This window comes from Engraulis encrasicolus, chromosome 3 (assembly GCF_034702125.1).
Source record: "Engraulis encrasicolus isolate BLACKSEA-1 chromosome 3, IST_EnEncr_1.0, whole genome shotgun sequence".
NCBI lineage: Eukaryota > Metazoa > Chordata > Actinopteri > Clupeiformes > Engraulidae > Engraulis > Engraulis encrasicolus.
The window spans coordinates 22,255,182-22,273,190 of NC_085859.1; positions in this window are offsets into that span (position 1 = coordinate 22,255,182).

The following is an 18,009-nucleotide window of genomic DNA, read 5'->3' on the forward strand; positions in this document are numbered from 1 at the left end:
ACATATACACACACACACACAACCTACACCAGGGCTGGGGAACCTTTTTCATTCGAGGGGCCACTTCAAATTCCTCCAAGGGCCATAAAAGTCCTCCAAGGGCCGTACTATGAACACAAACCAGGATTTCCCCCAACACTTAAGGCCTATATTGAAGGCAGCCACCTTTAAAACAGACTCTAGGTCCCCTGAATGTAACTTAATTGTATTGAAAATGTAATTTCTAAGATTCATTTATAAAATATGTCACCTTTCATGTGAATCTGCATAATATTAAAATTATATCGGGGGCCGGATAAAACCGCTTCAAGGGCCGTAAACGGCCCTCGAGACATAGGGTTCCAATTCCCACCCCTGCCCTACACACAAACACACACGCAAACACATACACGTGGAGACTTTCTAAGTCACAAAAACACACATACACCACATGTGCAATAACAAATAACAATTTGACGGGGTGACTCAACAGTCACAGCAGCACCACGCCAGCTGGGCACAGGTGCGAGAGACACACAACACAAGCTGCAGGAGTCATCGAGGTAAACAGGAAGAGTCTAAATATGTCATACGAACACAGAGAGGCAGGGGAGAGCAAAGCTATTTTTCTCTTTTTCGGGGCAAAACTTCCGCTCTCCACTCGCGTCACACATCCTTGACTTGATGACAACAGCGTGGTTGAGAGGAGCAAGGTCATTTTTTTCACACCGTTTCGCTTTTTTTCCTCACTGGCTTTTCAGAGCCCTTCTGACCATAGTGGTCATGATAAACAGTTTCCGAAGAAGTTTACACAAATGCTCGCGATTTCATCACGATAGTTTATCTCTCTCATCTCTCCATCTCTCCATCTCTCCCGCTCTCATTTTCTCATTCTCTCTCTCTCTCTCTCTCTCTCTCTCTCTCTCTCTCTCTCTCTCTCTCTCTCTCTCTCTCTCTCTCTCTCTCTCTCTCTCTCTCTCTCTCTCTCTCTCTCTCTCTCTCTCTCCATCTCCCTGCCTTGATGTACACAAACATCTCCAAGTTCTGGGAAGATAGGGGCTGGATTGCATCTAGCAGCGTCAACGATAGCGTGTGTGTAAGCCTTGATCATGGGCCTCCATCCCTTTTAGTGTGCAGCAATGAAGATGCTGAGTGAATCGCACCCACGCCGCTTGCTCTCGCTGTGGGAGGAGGTGAGCAGTTAAGGGATATGAACCATACTGGTTATGAGACATGAACTCCAGGACTCCAGGAATAGCTTTGCATTCATTACGTAGCCATGGTCGTACTTGCAGATTTCTCAGCTGACGTTAATACGGAGGGAAATACAAAGATGTGTGACTCACAGAGTGAGAGAACAAAAAAATAAATATATATAATGATGAAAATTATAATTTTAGTGTGGGGATTTGGGTTCGTGTGTTCTTGAGGAAGACATATGAGTAAGCCTTTCATATTCTCAGCAGGGAGAGGAACTTCACATCGCTTAGTGATGCTGCAGCTGCCATTTCAACCAAAGCAACATTTAGTCTTTTTTTTTGTGCAGATTGGACCGCAGAGGATCATACTCAGTTTTTGCTGAAAAAACTCTACCACATCCTCACAACATTGCTACGAAATGACCAGGTCTTACATAACAGATTAATATGTGGTAATTTTGATGTGTACCATTTTGATAGCAGCAAGCTTATAATGAAAGCTTTGCATGGAATTAACAGCCACTCATAAAGAACATTGGTTCCTCATCCTTGTTTTGTTCAACATCATCTGAACTCCACAACTCCATATCTCAAAAACACGGCACTCCGGAACGAGTGCAAAGTTGTTGTTGTTATTGATACTAAATGGACTTCGGCCCTGACCAAGCTAAAAGCCCTTCGTAGAATACACAGCGAGCAAGCGGCCATGGCATGGGGAGTTCCCAGCGAGCCAATCCTGTTTTGCTGCCTTCTTCTCCTCCTCCTTCCTCCTCTCTCCTCTTCCTCTCCTCCTCTCGCCTCTTCCTCTACTTCACATCATTGTTTTCGGCAGCAGCTGGAGTGACGAGAGGGTGAGGAGGGCCTTGGCCTCCTTCCTCCCCCTCCCAACCTCTCTCTCTCTCTCTCTCTCTCTCCCTCTCTCTCTCTCTCTCTCTCTCTCTCTCTCTCTCTCTCTCTCTCTCTCTCTCTCTCTCTCTCTCCTTCTGCCCCCTATGTTCTACACACAGCGTCCTCGTACAGTGACCTCATCTATTGTTTTGGGGGTGTACAGGCCACCGCATTAATTATTGACACACAAACGATGACTGTGTTACACGGCTGCATGGGAGTAAACACTGGTGGGGCTGGGAGCAAGTAGTTCAGCCGTATAGAAACAAACATACTAACTGGTTGCCCTCTCCCCTCCAGTGGTGGTACACTGTAATCTATAGAACAGTCAAGTATAATAACGACACCTACTTGACAGTACAACCAAACCACCTTAGCCAACTGGAAATGCTGATGATTTTAACTATTTGTTTATGGATTATTTTGATGGGTGATATTACTTTCTTTTTTGTGGAATTATAAATTGGCATCTGCCAACTAGTGTCTGATCGAGCCATCTCATCGACCACAGCTCATCTAGGCTACATACATATGTACTGAGTGCCCATGAAAAATCATTGTCAAAGCAAAATGTAATGCTTTATTTCGCTTAATATTCCAATTCTGTGGGGACTTGGCGCCCCAAATATATTTGGCACCCTAGGCCAGTGTTTCCCAACCAGGGGTACGTGTACCCCTAGGGGTACGCGAACATACTCCAGGGGGTACTTGGAAAAATGTGATTTTAACAAATGCATGGAGCATAGTCACACTGGAATAGAAAAGGCGATGTAAAACATGAGTTGGGGGTACTCATGGAACAGCGAAAAGGCTTAGGGGGTACATGAGACAAAAAAGGTTGGGAAACACTGCCCTAGGCTTGTCTGCCTATGCCTAGCGCCGGCCCTGCATACTTTGAGAGTAGACTGATATGGACAACACTCGCAGGTGGCCGTGTTCAATGTCAACACTACACACGCTCCCCACCACCCCCGCAATTTTAAAACTGTCTCTCTGGTGTAAAGCCGCTTTGATGTCACGACTCCTTCATAGTCATCCAGTAGTAACAAATGTAAATATTGCTCTTTGCAAACAACTTGGTTTACAATCCGACGGCCAGTGTAAACAGGTGAGCTCTCCAAATACACAGAAACGCGTCACATGTGTAGTAAGGAAAACTTACGCTTGAGTCATTTGTTAGCGGGAATGGTTTGTTATTGAAAACGCTGGACCGTGGCCTTTATCTCTCCAAACAACAGCAAAGTGACTCTTGTATATGACAGAATGAGCTGGGGATGCTCTCAGTGACCCTAAAGCCCAGCTGGGCATACTACTGCATGAGAAGGGAAGAGGATGAGCAGGAGGGGAGAGAGAGAGAGAGAGAGAGAGAGAGAGAGAGAGAGAGAGAGAGAGAGAGAGAGAGAGAGAGAGAGAGAGAGAGAGAGAGAGAGATGGGGGTGGAGGTAGAGGTAGAGGTAGAGGCGGAGGTGGAACAGACAAACACACAAAAGCAAAGACAGAAACAGAGAGAGCAAGAGAACCAGAAAAATAAGGAGCAGATAAGGGAAGAAAGCGATGTATATATTGTACTGAGTGATAGATACTGACAATGTGCACTTGTGTATGGAAATGAATGTGTGTGTGTGTGTGTGTGTGTGTGTGTGTGTGTGTGTGTGTGTGTGTGTGTTTGAGAGAGAGAGAGAGAGAGAGAGAGAGAGAGAGAGAGAGAGAGAGAGAGAGAGAGAGAGTGAGGGAGAGAGAGAGAGAGAGAGAAACTGCAAGATGTCGGTGGAGCAAGGATAAACAGACCAAGGGCGATAATAGAGAGAAGACATGAGAGTAAGACAAAGTAGAAAAAGAAAGTAGAGTGTAGAGTGTAGAGTGAGAGCGAGAGGCAAAAACTTTGCCAAGGATGACATGTCATGTCACGGCTTCCCCGTCCGCGGCCCCCGGGCGAGATCTGATGACACCGTGCTCCAAGGACACGTTGAGTGTTTTAGCGTGTCCTCCTTCGGTGCGACCTCTCAAGACGTGCCCACGCGTGTCAGGGATCCTCAGGCCTGGCAGATGGCACACGACTTGGTGCCATGCTCCGGGCACATGACCTTTTCTGTAACTAGCAAAAAAACATGGCCGACAAAAGCCCTTCTAGTGCAGTTCTCTTTGGCAGCAAAGTGACCTTTTTTACGGCAACAGAAACTATTTGTCCTCAAACATCATCAAAAGAAATTCAAAAGTGAAGTTTTAAAGCGATGATGAACCCAATCCTTGTACCTAAGAGTCACATCTCAAAAAAGAATGATTATTCCTCCAATTTTACAAAAATGACTCAATATTTTGTAAATGAGCACAAACAGCAGTACATCCACACAAAAAAACTGCCAGCATTTCAGAGGCCATTTTGCCACTCATGAGTTCATGACACCACACATGCTCTAGATATGTGTGATAATGCACAATGCATTCCTAAACACTTTATTTTCACATATGTTATTATTCATTATGTCCCATCAACAAATCAGCTGTATGTGATTGTATGAATTAAAGACGAAAAGTGCAAAAAAATAAATAAAACATCAGCACCAGGAAGTATGTCGCTGCAGTAAGAGGCCACCACATGCTGGTTCACTAGTGGAACACTGTAATATTGACTGAAAACCCTTCACTTCCATAATTACTACACCACTATGACAGTGCACAAGGCCTTTAGTAATAGGCCTACTTTATCACTGTCATTCTGGTAACAGCTTATAACAAGGGCCGTGTCTTATATGATATCTGCCATTTCCTGCTGATTGAGTAAAGTCTTAGCCTACCTTACCTTATTAATGGCTACTATTCTGTTGATGGGAACAGTATAATTACACTTCATCGCAACAAACAAAAAACAAGGTGGGAATGCTGTGTACTGCTGTCAAGGAAACCGTTTTGGATGATTACATCCGAAGATAATAAAAGCATCCGTTGAACAATTTGTCCTTTAAGCTTCAGTACCCTTAACAGCATGGTGCACTACAGACAAAAACATAGCACTACCTAGCCTACACAAAATGGTTGCACATCCACAGGAAGAAAACCCCCATAGAAGCACGCTACACACAAAAACACCCAACACTTCTCACCAGAATAGCTTTACAGCTACAGTTGAAGTACAAAGAAGCATGCTACACACAAAAAAACATTCAACACCACACAGCAAAATGGCTGCCCAGCAGCAGTGAAAGTAGAGGCACGCTGCACACAAAAACACAACACACCACACACCGGGATGGCTTCACAAGCAGCAGTGAAAGTACATAGGAGCACAGTAGGTCAGGAGAGGGCGAATGGGGAAGTGGTGGGTTGCGTAACCATCAGAGTGTTGATGGGCTGGGACGGGATGGGATGGGGCTAGGATGGGGAGCAGGTGGGTGGAGAGGATGTCCCTACCTTCCTGCCAGAGCAGATGCAGAGGAGTCACACCTGCCCCCACTCGATTCGGGGGTCCCTCTGACTCAGAGCTCTCTCTCTCCCTCTCTCTCTCTTGCTCTCTTTCTCTGTCTCTCTCTCTGCCTCTCTCACTCATTCTCACTGTCTGACTATCACTCCTCCTCATTTTCACGCTGGATCCCCCCCCCCCCATTTCGTGTAATTTATGTGTGCCGGGTTCTCCGCATATTAATTACTGAGTCAGAAGCGGCGGCCCTTATTTGTACTGCTTCCTGGGTGCTTCCCGTCCAAAGATTACTATTATGGTAATGGAACGATTTGTAGATTTTACCACCAGAAGCCATTTACAATGGTGCACATGGGGCATCATCTTATGGAGATGTCATAGATGAACGGTGGTAAGCATGGTGGTGAAGTCCATTCCCTCAACTGTTTTCCTTTTTCACTACTCCCATACCGCATGAACCATCCTCCAGATTTTTAAACGTTTTTGAAATGTTTTCTGATTCTAGAATGAGAATAAATTTTCTGACTAAGGCACTCCAATTTAAAATGTCTTTATTCATTTGACAAGTCCTACATGGACATTATTAAAAACAAGGCCCACACGTAGCGGCATGAGTGCCTTCTTCAGGGCAGTGTTTTCTTTCCGAACTCGAAAAACATAGGTGTGGTAGAAGCATGCCTGGCCAGGAGAAAGTTTACCTTGGGCCGCTGCCTGATGAATGGGAGGCCTCCCCAACTGTCAGAGAAGGTGGGAAAGTTAACAAATCGACAGACAATACAGAAAAGCTAGGGTGTTAACCCAACTGGCCAAAAGACTTCCTCCCTTGTCAAACGCCCCTTTCGACTTGAATTATTCCAGGGATGTGGAGAGTAAGTCAGGGGGCCAGGGCGAGTGTTGTGTTGACACGCGCTGCTTTGTCGAAATGAGCTACTACTAGTAGGCTAGTCACATAGCCGTAACCCTGCCCCTGCCCCCTTTTTTTCAATGGTCCCGAAGGAAATTTGTCTTGGACATACATAGCTGCCACATACACACAACACTGATACACATTGGCGTCATGTGTATCAGTGTTATGTGTATGTGGCAGCTATGTATGTCCAAGACAAATTTCCTTCGGGGGCCACTATTAAAAAGAATCTCGAATCTTGAATCTTGAACCCATACCAACAGTGGAGTGGTTTATAGCACAGCTCGATGGGTGGGCAATACTGACAAGACACTGGCCTATAGCCTTGGATGAGGGGCTTGGAGGAGGAGGGAAAGACAGGAAAGGTGAAGGTGGGCCAAGAATGGTGTATGGAATCTACAGTACCCCACCCTCACGCTTCCCTCAGCCCCTCTTCCCTACTTCCCCTCGTCCCTCGAACAGCGTGACATGGACACGTAGCACCGGGCCGGGGGCCGGATCAGGCCGCTTTGAACCCAGTGTTGCCAGATTTGTCTGATTTGTCTGATCAAAAGCCGCTTAAAAGGTTCTCGAAAACCGCCGAAATGTGCTAAATTCCGCCCAATTTCAACAAATTGCATTGGTTTCTACGGGCACAAAACTGCTTAAAAAAACGCCAAATGGCCAATTTTTCCCGTTTTTACCCGCAGACGGCCATCCCAAGTAGCCCAATTTTGGCAACACTGTTGAATCCTGATGAGTGGAAAAGGGAGGCTGGAAATGGTGGAACCATCTGCAGAGGATGTGGGTGGCATCCTTCCCGCTCCAGGAAACGGTTCGAGGATACCAGAGGAAGCCAGCCACCTCCATGTGTTCGCATCAAGGAATCCTGCAGAGGAAGTCAAGGCTCTCTGGACACGTCGAAAGGAAGAAGGCTGCAGAGAGCATTACGACCCTAAAATAATCTATAACTTGCTCCCTTGCGTGGGCTGATTATCTAGGAAGAGGATATATACAGTAGTGTTTCAGTTTTATGGCGTGCAGCTGAAACAGGGATGGTCTTCCTTTTCAACAATTCTGTTTGTTTGTCACAACATAGTGATAAAAAAAATGTTGATGGAAATAGTTTAATTTTAGGGTGGACTTCGATGAGCATTGGAGACATCACAAGCGAAGGGCTGCATAAACAGTGAAATTATCTTTTCTTATCCTCTTATCCAAGTTATTTTTAATCGCTCTCCTTCTACGATATATTTAGGCTTTTGAAAATAAAATCTACCCAGCAGGCAAACAGGAAGCCACAGATAAGAATGTTTTGGTGACAGTGAAGTTACCCAGGGAAAACGAGCTTAACGACTCTGCCACACAGATGAGCCAAACAGCTGCCTTCTGTCATCCTAGTGAAGAGGATGCAAAAACATAATAAAATTTTCACATATCCCATATTTCAAAGACCAAGATATATATTAGTAACCGTTCTTACCGTGCAAGCTCACAAAGTTGGGAGAAAATGCACAATGGTCTGAGTGAGAACCAGGCTAATATATTAGGGCCCAAATAACAAAAAGAAAACATTTTTGTCGTTGGCAGCCCATTCACAGAAGTAAAAACAACAATGGGAATTTCTGTAGTATGGCCAAATGCAGGGGTTCCCAAACTTGACATTGCCCCCTATATACTAGTACACTCCAGCCAATGCCCCCCTGACATGAGCCGTGCCACAACCTCCTTACAAAACTGCATCCCAAAGCCCATCCAAAGGCCACAGGAAACAAACAGGAAAGAAAATGAAAGTAACGTCACAATAGATCCTCCATCAGAGATGAAATAGATTATTACAATGCAGCTGCTAACGAATGTGAAATGTGTTGGTTTATTTTGGTGTACATTAGTGATTTGAGTTATCCATTTTTAATTTTTATCTTGCTTTACTTTCCTGACAACTTGCCCCCCGCCCTAGGGGTCCCAGACCCCCACTTTGAAAACCACTGGCCTACTGTTCATTTGAAGACTCGATTTCAAGATCCAATTATTTGAAATCACAAGTATGTGATTCATAATCCCCGAGGACTTGGCATACTGCACGTGGGAAGAATGTGGACGTTAATTGTGCGTGGGTGGGGTTGTAATTGCATACGTCTGAGTGACAATAGCGGTATAGGGAGAGTCAGCAGTCCTGTGCCTCTCGCAGGCTGGGCTGGCTGCCAGGCGTAGCATAGGTGAGGAGCAGACGTGCTTCTATCTGCATTTCTCAGACCCTGGGGATCAGGAGGAGGGGGGCCAGGGGAGGACATCCTGACTGTTAGGGAGGGGGCCATGCAAGCCTGCGGACCTGCCCGTTCACAGCATTGGAGCAGCGTTTGAACAGGACTTCCCGGTTACAGAATGGGGAGGGCAGATGGAAGTGCGCTGTGAGGAGAAAACAATGCTGAGAAACACTGCCAGCAGCGGCAGGGTCAGAATGCAGAGAGGCAGGCCACATTCATCAGCTATGAGTAAAGGCCCGGCAGAGCAGAGCAGAGCAGAGCAGGGCGAGCCAACACGTTCGTACGCATCACAGGAATGCCACTGGCTCATACTTCCACACCTCAGGTGTGGGGTTTCTCCGCTTCTCTTCCTTTCATTTTGCCGTCTTTTTCTCTTTCCTTTCCTTCGTTCATTCTTTCTCGATTTCATGTTCTTTCTTTGGCATCCTTAAAAATAAATGTAACCCCAAGCCCAACACAAGGCGAAACATGCCAGATATTACTTCACACTAAAACATCTGTTAAGAGGATTAGCATTTGAAAAAAATACATCTTTTTGATATCTGCCAGTATTTGTGACGAAAATGACTTGCGAGCAAAGCCCTTCTTGTATTCAGGATAAACATCAAATCAATGTTAATAACAAAAAAGTTAGATCTTTGTTCATTTTTGAGAACTTAAAAACCTTAAGTCAATGTGATTAGGCCCTAAATGTAATAATCTCTGACAATTTGTACAATGATACCAGACATGGCCTAATGGCCAGAAAGTTGCACTTAGGATCAGTGGTTCTTAAAGGTGCACTGTGTAGGATGGTGGCCAGAGTAGGTATTGCAACTATGCTGCTCATTCAAACTGTCCCGTCTACTGCCAAATTTGATATTTCCATTACTGTTTACTAAATACTGATCTAATATTTACTAGTATGACGAAAGTACAGTAAGTTTACAGGTAAAAATGTCTATTTCTGGACATTCAATATGGTGGACAATGGTGAAGATCCCTCTCTTCATGTATGAAAATTGCAATTTTCCCCGTCATAATGAATACTTAGATTTTGATGGTGGTGGTAAGTACAATATTCATGAAAAACATAACTTTTGTGAATGTGCGGCATGAATTTTGGAAATAAACTACTTAACACATTACACAGTGCACCTTTAACGAATCCCATCCCAGTAAAGAGAATGTGTGTGGTCTCAACATGCCTTCATTCACAGTTGAAGGGCCCTCGAGCAAGGTACCTAACTCCACAATGCTCCAGGGACTGAAATCCATACCCTGCTTGCACTTAAGTCACTTTGGATACAGTTGTCATTTTAGTGTACTGTAATATCATCCGCCAATACCCAAATGTCAAAAGAGAACCGGATCGATAGGATTGCCGAGACACCAGACTGAAGCACTGATGTTTTCGGTCACGTAACTTCCTCGAGACATTTACCCGAATTATGTCGGGGATGCACGTAGTCCCAGTTCCTTCCACTATTCCTTGGACAGCTCCCACACCGGGCCCTATATTTAGAAGCGCAAGCTGTATTGTCCCCCTGCCCTCAAAGGAGTGGGAATACTCCGCATCACCGTCTTCCAACCTTCATATCGAAAAAGAAACAACCGTTCGATTAAACAAAACAGTAGAGAGCAAAAGATATCTCATGTTGGCTCAATTCTCATCTCAGTGCGGCAGCCAGGGACAACAATGTAGAATAAAAAAGATAGTCGGCTACTACCACTAGTGCAAATAGCATAAGTAACTGTAGGCCAAAGTGAAGACCAAAACCAAAACATGGATATTTCCCCCACACATTTCCAAAACAAACACAAAAAACCCCAAATATATACAAACTTATTTGTTACGTCCTACAAGAAACTGTGAAGTTTTCTTTGGTTCATGAGAGGTCGTTCAACAATTTTAAGGCAGCATATGCTAAGACACCTACACACTGGGCTGGATAAATGAAATATCATCAGTGAGTCATAGAAGCTGTGAATATTGTGTTCTCCTGCTTGTGTCATCATTGTGCTTGACAGAATGTCTCCTTATTATCCTTGGCTGCTTTGTGACATCAACTTGTTTCGCAGTTACTTATGCCATTATCATTATGCCAGGATATTATAATAATTCAGTTAACTTTTACGGCTGTTCCATGAAGACTTAGCCTGGCTCTGGCTTACGGACAGTAAGGCCAGGGTATGAAAGGGTGGATTGCACAACCTCAGCAACCAGAGTTAGAAATGTTTGTACATGAATGGCCTGTGCACGCATGATAACTGAACTACAATTAGTGCTTTAATCTCACTCTTACATTTATGTACGAGGGTGTAGGGACAGGCCTATTCAACTACTTGCCCACGGGTCAGAAATTGCTCATTTAAAATGTTCCTGTGGCTCAGCAACTGACTTAAAATGGAACGCAATTCAATGATTTTTTTTGTGTCGTCTTATGTTACATGGCCCCTGCATGAGATCTGGCTGTCTTGGTGTTGTCTAACCCTTGGGTTATGGAGTCAGACATTGTTCCAACTGGTAGGCTACGAAACTGCAACTGTCTGATCTCATGATCAACACCCATACCAATAGGCCACGTCTGCCCAATAAGTAAGCAATAGCTTGGGGTCTGAGAGAGAGAGAGAAAGAGAGAGAAAGAGAAAGAGAGAGAGAGAGAGAGAGAGAGAGAGAGAGAGAGAGAGAGAGAGAGAGAGAGAGAGAGAGAGAGAGAGAGAATGTTCCCTTATGAGACAAGATTATCTCTACTTGGCCTCAGTCTCTCTCTGGGACTAATCTCAGTTTATACACTATTTGGTTCAATGGCCAGACTGACGGATCAGACTGACTGTGGCCAAAAAACTATGCCAAACGCTTAATATCGTACAGAATGTCTGCCATTTTGAAAAACGTGTTCTTCTTGGACAGCTAGACTCTGCTAATGTTTAAGCCTTGTAAGCTATTAGGGTCTTTTACAAGTCACATGTTGAGTAGACAAGGCAGAGGGTGGATTATGTGGAAAAAGGAGTGCCAACATTGTTTGGTTCTCCAGTTGTGCATCAATGTTGTGTTGCAACCTTGCGCGAGAAGAGCACTAGTGGCTGAATCCGAGAGCTTGGATTGAGTTTACTCACTTTCTGCACTCCCTACCTTTCTCTCTCTGTATCTCTGACCCTCAAAAATATATAGACGTGAACACAGAAATTCACAAGCAAGATGAAGGGAACATGAGGGTGAATATGAGCTATGATTTTTTTTTCCCTTTTTAAAATTATTTTTTCTATATGCCCTGGTCTAAACCACCCTAAAACCTTCTTTGTAACATAAACACGAACACCTTGTAAGGGTTAAAAGTAGATACAGTATCTCCTTACACAATCATTAATGTCATGTCATAATAATAAATAATGTCATAATAATCTTGGTTATTATTACACTTCTAATAAATGTATAAATAATAATACACTTCTAATATAGCTTATTCATTGCTTGCTAGACCCTCTTTAAGATATGATATGGGGGCAGTCGTGGCTCAGTGGTTAGAGCACTGGGTTGGCAACCCAAGGGTTCCCGGTTCAGTGCCCGACCGAACCGACCGACCGAACCACGGCTGAAGTGCCCTTGAGCAAGGCACCTAACCCCCACATTGCTCCCCGGGCGCCGCTCAGCAGGCAGCCCACTGCTACGGACTAGTGTGTGTACTTCAATGTGATTCACTAGTCCAAATGGGATAAATGCAGAGAAAGAATTTCCCCTACCTAGGGGACCAAAATTGGCTCCAATCCAAATTGGCTCCAATTGGCTTCATTATTATTATACAGGTTTAGGGCAGTTGTATATGGCATTGGAATGGAAATTCACAAAGGTACAAAGATCAACACTGACGTCAGTGGTAATGAAGACACACAGTTTATGTTTTACTCAGCTTTTCTCCAAGTTACCAATTGGTAATGTGGCAAAATGTCAAGACATTTCCAGACATGCTCGAGGAAAGCTAAGCAGCAAGTGGTTAAGGCGATATGTATGTTTTCAACGCCATTAATTGATGTTTTTGGCTCTGACGTGGCTTAATGGTAGGGCACCCGCAGGTTTGACTCCATCCTGGGTGCCAGCCTTTGCCGACCCCTTCCCCGTCTCTCTCTCCCAAACATTTCCTGTCTCTCTCTTGAAACTGTCCTGTCATTATTGATGTCTAAAAGACCAAAGAAATAACTGAAAGCAAAAAAAAAGGATGTTTTTGTCATTAAAATAATTCTTTCATAACCTGTTTGGAACAGAAGAAAGTTGAAAGATGGCACTTTAATGACTAATATGAACATCTGATGCTTCAGAGGATTGACGTCCTGGACAGATGAAACTATCAGTTGCCTAGTAACTCAGCAACTCCAGGTGAAGAATAACATGCAGGAAGACACAGTAGGATCGTCAAGCAAGTATTATTATCATCATCACTTCTTTTTCCTATTCAGAGATATGCATCATGATGCCCAAGGGGTGTCTTGCTACATTTGGTGTTCATCTGTGGATTCAAAATATGGCCCTAGACACCTTATTTTTCACAAGTAACAATAACTGGGCCTTGCTAATAATTGGCAATCAATCTAGATTAACCATTGGCAACATGATGTGCATAACCATTAACAAACGACATCATTTCATGGAGAGTCACTCAAATATTAATGATCAAATATAACAATGACTTCACATTATTGCTATGCAGTCACACATTAGCCTGTGACAATGTCCATTTAACGGGCTGAATATGTGGATGGCTTGGCAGGCAACAGTAACAGGCAACACAGTATTGTGCATTGTTTACACAGCACCCTTCTCTTCAAATGCTTTGCTAAGGTCTTTTCAAAAATGACAAACCATTGTAATCTCTTTGTAGCAGGAAAATTAGTAATCCATTGAGCCATCATGTGTCTGCGCGTGTAAGTTCCCATGATCCATCTGTGCCACCACAAGCCGTAAATCAATAGCTGGGCCAGTGACCTCCAGCCCTGCCGAGAGAGAGAGAGAGAGAGAGAGAGAGAGAGAGAGAGAGAGAGAGAGAGAGAGAGAGAGAGAGAGAGAGAGAGAGCGAGAGAGCGTACAGTGTTCTCTGCCTCAGACTGGCCTCTGTCAGTAGGCCCTAGAGCAGGCTTTCCTCTTTCCCAGGGAAACAGGAAAGAGTGCACTATAACAAAAAGCTGCAGGGCAAGCGGCCATTGTTGCTGGCCCAGCGTGAGAATATACAAGAAAATGGGTGGGACAGTTTCACTGCACACAGCAAGTTTATGTCATACAACCAAATGCATATGTTTAATGCCCAAAATCACCATCAAAACGAAAAAATGCAGATTATAAAAAGTCCAAAAAACGACATTACCAACTTTGCTTTTTTATGTCCGGAATGATAGCTCGGGAGAAAAATATGAAGTATAACAGCTATCAACCACAAGGCAACTTGCTTTCTTTGTATACTGTATAAAACATCTAATGAACACACTAGCATTCCTGACAAACATGTCAAAACATGTCCGGACAAAAGCCAAGCAATGAGAACGAAACCAGAGAATCAAACCCCTTGTTCAGTGGCTTTCCTTTAGTCTGAGAACCTGTACTAATGCTGAACTGCATTGCCATCATGTGGTCTGAGCTAAAATGGCACCCATGTTCTGAGGGTGGGAAATTGTTTTGAGCATTGCCACTGTAGCCTACACTGTGCACATTGATACAGGTCTTGTATGTAAGATTAGACAGTGACCAAAGGTCACATTATCCCGGTTGAATACACAATTCGTTAAAACGATATTCACAAAGCAAATGTTCAATCTGAACCTTCCAACCTTCACAAACTGAAGCCAATCTTGATTTGTGGGGTTTTGCCATGTGCTATTCCTTGGGTTGCCACATTTCAGTGGTAAAAAACCGCTAAAAAAACACATTGACGTGTGAGTGCAAAACATTAATGATATGTGCTTATTTCAATGGCGTTATATGAAGACGTGCATTATAAAAAAAAATGGGACAATAATTCCATTTACCTGGACAGACCATTTAAACCGGGACAATCTGGGAAAAACCTGGACGTGTGGCAAATAAATGTTCAATCTGAACCTTCCAACCTTCACAAAGTGAAACAAACCTTGATTTGTGATTTTTTCCCCATCTGCTATTCCACTTGTTGCTGTATAGCTGGCAAAATGCATTAACCTTTTATTCTCAGTTCCACTCTCATTTCTCCTCAACACATTAATACAGGAAGTCTTGTGTTTTCCCCCTGCATCTGTTATCATCCTCATCACCCATTGCTCAGCTTTCTTAATCTTGCCTCTCTTCCCCGGCCCTCTCCTCCCCAATTTCCTTGCCCTCCTTAGGGCAAGCAGCGCGTGCTAAACAATGGGATGGGTGGAACAGGAAAGGCCTAATGAAGGGCTGCTGAAAGTGCAAATTTGTGGCCTCACACTATCCCGTCAAAGACAGCCGGAAGAAAAGGAAGTTAAACACCCCTCTCCTCTCCTCTCCTCTCCTCAGCCTCTCCTCTCTTCTCCTCTCCTCTCCTCATCTCTCCTCTCCTCTCCTCTCCTCTCCTCTCCTCTCCTCTGCCCTCCTCTCCTCTGCCCTCCTCTCCTCTCCTTTCCTCTCCTCCCCTCCCCCCTCCTCTCCTCTCCTCTCCTCTCCTTTCCTCTCCTCTCCTCTCCTCTCCTCTCCTCTGTTCTCCTCTCCTCTCCTCTCCTCTCCTCTGCTCTCCTCTCCTCTGCCCTCCTCTCCTCTCCTTTCCTCTCCCCTTCTCTCCTTGTCTCTCCTCTCTCCTCTCCTCTGCCCTCCTCTCCTTTCCTCTCCTCTCCTCTCCTCTCCTTTCCTCTCCTCTCCATTCCACTGTGCAGCTGCGGTCTCATCTCCCCCTCTCTGAAGGAAACTGAGGAAGTAAAGTGCTCACTGCTAATGTGATACTATTGTTGTTAGATAATATATACAATCTATGTAGCATTGTTACATTGCTGATCATTGCTTGATTAGGCCATTATTAGAGTTATGGGATTTGATCCGTCATCTCCACTTCTTCCGCCTTCAACCCCCCTTTTCCTGGCAATTTTTGACCCTTTCAAAGTCTCATTTACCCGTTAGGCATCAGTATTTATCAAAGTGAAGGGCCAGACCACATCAAATCCATTGCTACAAATACAATAGCATGTTTCAACTGCTTGTTCAAGATGCAACACTTTTGGATATTTTTCAGATTTAATGGTCAATAGTAGGTTACCGTACTTACAGTAATTGAGACCTGCTAAATGGACCTGCTGGACCTCAGTGCAGCTTTTGACACAATGTCTCACAGATTTTTACTAGAGCGGTCAGGGAGCATTGGAATATGTGGCACTGCCCTTAAATGAGCTACTTCTCAGACATACATACTGTATTTTGTCCAAATCCAGAACTACTGATCTGAAAATTCGACCCCACAACATGGAGTCCCACAAGGGTCACGTCTGTTTATTATCTATCTCCTTTCCCATAACATCTTTAGACATTATGGAATCCAGTTTCACTCCTACGCTGAGGTAGCCTGGTCCTGACCATCCCATAATACTACCATTTCATTTCGTATTAATGGTCTGGCATTTGTTTGCTCTGAAGCGATTGTAGGAAGCAGGACGTTTGCACTCAGTTATGGTTTGAAATTATTGGACACCTCTCACCCAATCGCTGGCAGTTACTCAACAACAACATAGCGCAGACCAATGGCTCTGGTGCAGATTTGTACGTCATTGTCACGAGCGTCCTCCCCCTTTCGCCCCCACGTGGGGGCCGTATTCGATTATTGGCTGTTTTCTGGGGGGGGGGAGTTGCGACCAAAATTCTACTGCTTCAGGCACTCCACAGAGAAGCACGGCCAGACTACAGTAGTGGAGCCAATCCTTTGGCGGAAGTACGAAGGATGGCTCACGAGGCTAATGCTGAGGGCACCCAGCTGTATTTCTCCAGTAGGCCCAATGCCAAGCTCCTACTAAATGCTCTTACTGCCCGTCTTCATGACATACAGGTATGGATGACAAAGAACTACTGTACCTTAAATTGAACGGCAATTAGACAGAGCTTTCACTTATTGGGACACCAGTGGGAGCAGGCCTCTCCCTCTTCCAACAAGACTGTGCACCAGTGCACTAAACAAGTAGCCTGGTACTGACCATCCCATAATACTACCATTTCCTTGGTGGAAGTACGTAGGATGGCGCACGAGGCTACTAAACAAGGTCCATAATATAGGCATGGATGACAAGTCTGGTGTGGATGAACTTGACTGGCCTGCACAGATTCCTAACTTGAACCCGATAGAGTATCTTTGGGATGAATTAGAGTGGAGACTGAGAGGCCAGGGGTGCATCCCAATATGTGTCCTTGCCTCCTCCACTTGTGCTTGTCTCCTCGTCCCGCCTCCTGACCCCTCCTCCGTGGAGAAAACGATAAAGTTTCCCAGCTGTCAGCCTCGCCACAACAACTTTTGAGGGACTGTTTTTCATTCACCATCCCAATTGCAAATGAGAAAAAGACTTTACAATTTAGCTTTTGCAAGATATTGAAATATAATGCTGTTGTCAGTGATGTCATCATGACGAGAAGCAAGTGGAGGAGGCAAGTGGAGGAGGCAAGGTCACATATTGGGATGCACCCAGTGTGTGACGTCACCAACACACTTTAGGAAGAATGGTCACAAATTCCTATAAAGGCACTCCTCAACCTTGTGGATAGCCTTCCTAGAAGAGTTGAAGCTGTAAAAGCTGCAAAAGGTGGACCCCTATGGGTTAGGAAGGGGATAGCAGTTAAGTCATATGGGTGTAGGTAGGAAAGCAAATACCGTACTTTTTGCTATTACTATTTTGATTTGAATTTATTTCATTGCTTTTTGTTTTTGTTGTTGTTGTTTCTAAGGTCACCTTGGGTGTTCTAAAAGCTGTCATCCTAACAAATAAAATGTATTATTATTTAATGTCACAGTGAGAGGGGGTAGAGTTGCCCTGGGCCTCTGGCCAGGCCTTCTGGAGAACCAAATGGGGCAACACAGAGCCAGCCTACTTGGCATGACAGTCTTGGGTGCCGCACCCACAACCCTATGGCCACTTCATCACACTTAGTGACTCTATGCAATTGTCCATGAAGGACATGGCTGTTAGTTATATAAATGAATTCACATGAAATACAAGCTGTGCTGAACATTATGCACTTTCACGATTCGTTCAACTTCAAGGACATTGTGATAAAGGTCTGCCTTAACAATATGTACATTCAGACTTGCATTCATAAGACTCTAGTCTATGCACATTCATAAAGGATGGTAAGTGTACACATATACAGTACCATGGTTGAAACTAATAGCCTAATCATATAGGCTAGTGTGTAATTACATTCTCGTGACTACACCCATA